This window comes from Phalangium opilio, unplaced genomic scaffold (genome assembly GCF_054372755.1).
Source record: "Phalangium opilio isolate 3A_F unplaced genomic scaffold, DU_Popi_V2 ptg000055l_1, whole genome shotgun sequence".
Taxonomy (NCBI): domain Eukaryota; kingdom Metazoa; phylum Arthropoda; class Arachnida; order Opiliones; family Phalangiidae; genus Phalangium; species Phalangium opilio.
The window spans coordinates 701,470-707,800 of record NW_028324174.1 but is presented as its reverse complement, the minus strand read 5'-3'; positions in this window follow the sequence as shown (position 1 = coordinate 707,800).

The following is a 6,331-nucleotide window of genomic DNA, read 5'->3' as shown; positions in this document are numbered from 1 at the left end:
TTTTTTTGAAGAATAGAAACAATATTTAACTTAAATGGCTTTTCATTAACTTAGACCAACATAAAGTTAACCTAAACGACTTATAAGCAAATCACGTTTAAAACATTTTCGTCTACAAATCAAAACACGTTGGGTAACTATTCACCTACCTACCTATACACGTTAAATATCTATTCACTAGATACCTAAACACGTTAAGAACCTCTACGTGAGTAAAACTAAACACATTTAAAAACTATACACCAAGAAAAATAAACGTTGCAAACCTAAACTCCTTATAAGCAAATCACGTTTAAAACATTTTCGTCTACAAATCTAAACACGTTGGATAACTATTCACCTACCTACCTATACACGTTAAATATCTATTCACTAGTTACCTAAACACGTTAGGAACCTATACGTGAGTAAAACTAAATATATTTAAAAACTATACACCAAGAGAAATAAATGTTGCAAACCTAAACATGATACATCTAAACATGTGTAGTGGCTAAACACTACGGGCCATAAGCATATTCATAAACTCTACATTTAACCGTAAACACGTTTAGGAATTTCACTTGTTTAAAATCGCGTTGCATTTTGATGTTTAGGAAAACGTTTAGATAAGAAATATTGTTTTTTCTGTGTATATACTGATGTATTATAGATTAAGTTATATATAAGCAGCCGGTACAAATAATGATATAAAAATTTCTTGGAATGTTAAAATGAAACAGAGTTTTATAACTACTAAAGGCATCGAAATTACGAAAATTATTTTCATATATTCATTTTATATCATGAAAAATAACAAGGTTTTGTAGGATGTATTTCCATATGCTTCAGTAGCATTTGCGCCGAATCCCTATTAACTGAACCCAATCACATTCGAGCGAAAAACCCTCACTTTTGCGGAATTACGATTCTGTCCAATGAGACAATCCCATTGCACCGAAAAACCCGCACTTTTTTCCTAATGGACTGTAAATAAATTAAATTAAAACAATTTAAGGCCTACATAAAATGAACACTAGATCCAAACATTTTCTGAATTATAAGAACAAAATAATAATATATCAGCAAAATATGACATAATAAAACCAATTGCTAATATTGATTATTTTTTTATGCTAAATTCATCATGAAATTTTATTAAGCCAGCCCTTTTTACTGTACTTGAAGTGTGTAACCTCATAAAAAACCAAACCTAACCTTGCCTAGCCAGTCGTAAAATAGTGGCGTTTCCAAGGCAGTAAAAATTTATTTAAAACACTTTCATTGAAAAACGACATTAATAGAAATTAAACTACGTAGCATTTTTGGGTTGGCTTAATTTGACAAATAGGGTCGTTTGAATTGTTAATACCAAACCCGCGGTTGGGCTAAATTCATTAAAACATTGGCGGGATTCGGTCTAATAGAATTCAGCGCAATGGGAATATACCTTTAAGCATCACCAGGCGAACTCCTATCGCGGTGCACTAGTATAACAACGGACGCTGTATGAGAAACAAGATTATCTTAATAAATTAATTAATATTATATATTTTCTTTGATATTATATATACGCCATTCGCAGAGGATAAAGGCTCTGTCTAGTACATGAAAGAATAAAACTATGGTATAACTGCACTGCAAAGGTGCTATGTACTAAAATACGACTAATTACGTATCGTATTCAATAGCCTTTCCCCACCCCATGTAAAAATTAGAAACACCTACTTAAACCCCTCTCCCCGGGATCCGCGTTACGTAATTTGTGAACAGACCCTCTAAATGCTTAGAATTCTCCTTTAAAGCTTCGCAAGCAACCATTACTTTGAAGAATCCTGCTCTAATATAACCAAATTCTCTATATCGCCAGCCAACATTTTACGCTTTTTGAACATATTATTGACCAATAAATGGTTCTGATTTTATTCCCAAAAATTTATCAATAATGATGAAATCCAACCTGATAAATTACAACGTTGAGAGTATCGTTGCTCATATTTCACAGAATTGAAATCGTAGTGCGTAGTAAGGCAAGTGTTGAATGAATTGTTTAATTTTATTTGCAAAATACGAAAAATCGATATAGCTCGTTTTTCACCTTATTGAAGTTCCAATGTCTACAAAACGTTTCGGCAGCTGGACTGTTGTCAATTAACCTTTAAGAAACAGACGACTTAGTGTATATTTTCAACTTTATTTATGTATTTGTTATTTTCCAAAGTCTCTCAAAGATCATTCACAAAAGCATTTTAAAATTCATAAAAGGTATAAAATAATATATTTCAGAAATGGCTGTTCCTTGAATCAGCATTTCCCAGTAAAGCACCTCACAAAATAGCAACCGCGATTGCAAAAAAGCGGTGTTGTTCAGAACTGTTATTTTAGAAATAGCGACTGGAGTTTTGGGAAATAACAGTTTAACTTGAGTCTAGTTCAATTCTTAACCCTTAAGTTTACCTTACCTTACAACTTTATCATCATACGCTAACCTAACCTAACCTGACCTAATATTATTGGAGTTCAAGCAAAAAACTCTAAAATAATTTTATACTATTGGTGTTCAAATAACAATAGCTAAGCTGGGGGTTCAAACAACAAAAAATAAGGAGACCTAATACTACTGGGGTTCAAATAACCAAACCTAACCTAATATGATTATTACTCCTGGGGCTCTAAGTAAAAACCCTAACCGGACCTGAGGTGTTATTTCGGGACGTCATTTTGGCGGTCTTTACTATTTCCGGTAGGGCTAACGCCCTATCAGCGTCACCGTGTCCGAGGACGACCATTTCCACTAAATTTTCGAGAATCATAGTCAAATTCCGCACAATTTTTTCGGTCCATTTGCGCACAGTTTTTACTTCAAAATTTTAGTTTACAATTTTTTTTACAATAACCCATTTCCGCAAAGATTAAGGGTTCGGTTTGGTTTAGTTTTGGTTCCGTTAGGGTTAGGTTACAAGCTTGCTATTTAACTTGTGATTTGACCATTGCATTATCACTATCGATATAGAAAAATGCATCGATAGACTTAAGCATTAAAACAATTATCTTCATGTTAAAAAAATAAAAGTAAAATATTAATTTTTTAATTCCGATTGTAGAAGCTGCGTTATAAATATATGTTTCTTTTAACAACATCGAAAATTTTGTTATCAACAAGAAAATAAAAATGTTTTTTGCAAATTGTGCGGAAAGGTGATATAGGTTTTTAAGGTGCGGAACATGAAACTGTGCGGAAACTTTGTTAAGTCAACCTGTATAGGAAGTCCTATTTTGTTACTCTAGCTCAAATAGAAACAAAGTGTCAGCCAAATAAAAATGTTCAGGAAATGTTTTCCGGGACTGTACTGCTCCTTGGGTAATTGCTGTAACAGTAAACCGCGTTTACGAGAACCCCTGTATAGGGAACTGCCGTAACGGGTAAACTGCTTTTTCGGGAAACCACTATTAATGGCTTTTATGAGGAACGCTACTATGGGATCCGCGTACACGATTCCTTCTCTAAATATATCTTGTTGAGCTTTAAAATTTTAAGCCAACACGAATTTTTGGTTTCACACTTACCAGAAAACAGCGTCTTAGTTCTTCAAAAAAATGTATTTTTAGCAAGGAAACGATAGACACGACCTTGAAAACTTCCAATACTATTTGAATGACTTTTTTAGTGACTAGTCCGTTATTTACACGAAATCCAACACTTTTCTATTGAAAATGAGTGATGTTTCAAACAAAAAATTTCGAAATCTTTGAAGAAATTACAAGGTCGAGAATTGGAGACAAATCCAGAATTAAAAAATAATATTCTGTAAATATGTAAATATATTTCGAGATCTATGATAAAATTCGAAGTCGATGAGAAAGCCACGAGACATTTATTTATCTACGGATTTTTGATTAAGTCGCGAAATGGAAAAATCTCTCCGAAATGTCGGACCGATTGAGTTGGTTGCCAAGAGTAAATGTTTTAAAGAAGGCTTTGATCTGTTTTCCAACGTTTGCTCCAAGGTTATTTTGCAAAATTCATGCCGTGCCAAAAAATAATATTATTCAGCTATAAGAATATAAGAGACATGAAGGTGAAGTTGATTAAAGGAATAGTATACCCATAAATTTATTTTTACCAGAAAAGGTCAACAGTCCTTTGGTAAAGTTAATGTTATGACTGAAATTAAATTCTTAATAATATTTTTAATTTTCTTAAAAATATTTTTCACATGGACATCACCACCTTGATCTGCCTCTAAACTTCACTGCCAAGATATATTCTTATACATCAATGATAATTTACAGAATTTAATTAAATAAAATCAAAATTAATTATTTGAAAATGCATTCCAAAAGAATGTAAATTGTTACATCTAGTGGGGAATATGGTTTTATACCCGAAAAGAACGCTAGCCTACCAGATGTTAACGAAAATTTTCTAAAATTGGTAATTATCGCAATTAGTTTATAATAAGTTGTCATAACTATAATGTATGTATACTATCAAAAAATAATATCTTTTGGTTAAAGAATTTATTTCAAAGGTTTCTCCCTTTTCACGTAAAAACATAACGAACTGTTATATCCATTCTGACAAAAGGAATATTCAGGGTTGGCAAGTTTTAAACAAATTGTTTTAAACTTTGGTTTAAAACAGCCATGAAAAGAAAACTTTAATTTGTTTAAAACGTTTTAAACAAAACGTTTAAAACATGTTTTTTTATGGAGAAAAATTTCGAATATTTTTAACTTTTTTATTATTTGAAAATGAGCAAAAAGATTAAATAATAGAAATAATAAGCTCCAGTCAAAACCTTCCAATTATTCGACTGTTTCAAATGTGTGTTTTATTGTTTGGAGACCCTACCAGTTGTTTTATCCATTACCAATCTGTATTGAAGACTGATATTCAAAAATATGATTAAGGATAACTTATTTTGTCATCTACTTAAAGCAAAGCAATAACATTTTTCCTATGTGGTCTCTCTACACTGTTGGCACATTTTACTGTTCTAAAAATTTTACGCGTAATCTATAAAGCCAGGCCTTTGACAGTGCTAAAATTAATACGCCTAGTCCGATAACGGAAAACATGAGCTCCTACAAATAAGTAAGGGGTGGTGAAGTTTCAAATGTATGATGAGTTCTGACCAAGAAACTCGGAAGTACGGAAGCGGAAATGACTGAATAGTGGCCACAAAAGAAATCAGGCATTTAGACATTAGGGGTTAAATGTACAAATTTACGCATCACACTCATTTTGTATCCGCTATTAAAAAATTTTATTTTCCTTTTGAAAAGATCGTTTGCTCTTTTTTAAACAGTCAGTAGAATTTTTCAAATATTAAATATTGTATCCTCAACACGTACTCCCTTTTAAATAATTAATTTCATGATAAAATGTTTTCCGAAAATCTAACTTTAAATCGTGTTATAAACAATAAAAACACAAAATTTTTTAACTAAGTTTTTGCCAACCCTGACAAGGACCCTTTCATACACCTTCAAATTCTAAATTTTAGGAGCTCTTGATTTTCCTGTTTGACTTTGCAGTACATGTTCGTTGTACGTTGGTCTAGGTGTATAATACTTGCTTTGGGTTCAAGTGGTCCCTGGTTCTAATTCCACACGGACAATTTCTTACACCTTGAAATTCTAAATTTATTCAATATTGAACGCTCAAAATAATTAATATCATAAAATAATTTCGGAAAATCTAATTTGTTCTTGAAAATGTGTAAATTTGTAGTTTTTTCAATCAATTTGGAGGGAATAAATCGACTAACTGTTAAATCAGTTGATTGAATTAAATATTGATTAAGGATTAAATTAATATAAATAAAGAAAAATTGCAATATCGGGACTTCAGTCAATTGATAAACGTCACTCTTATCGTTTGTTTTTTCCGTCTTGGTCCAAACCAAGACCTTTTTTTAATCAAGTAGGTTGTGAAAATAAGCGCCTTGCGCTAGCGGGAGTAGTGGCTTAAATGGAGACCGGCGATATAGAAAATTAGATCTGGAAGAGTGATTTAAACATGTTTAAAACTAGTTTTTTTTTGTGTTTTTTTACTGTTTTTTTTCTACTTGTTTAAAAAACAGTTTAAAACAAAAAATCGTGTTTTAAACAAAAAAAAATACAACTTTTGTTTTTTTTTAAAAAAAACTTAATTTTTGCCAACCCTGGGAATATTGTCATAAAAACTTCTTTTTTGACCAATCTGCACGGTTGATATCATGGAAACTGGGATAAAATGGTTAAATTGAATTCCTCAAGATTGGATCGGCGAACCCCAAGAAATTAAGACTCATAAGAACGTCGTATTCCGGACCAGTAACATTTTGGTTTCACTATTAAACCCTAA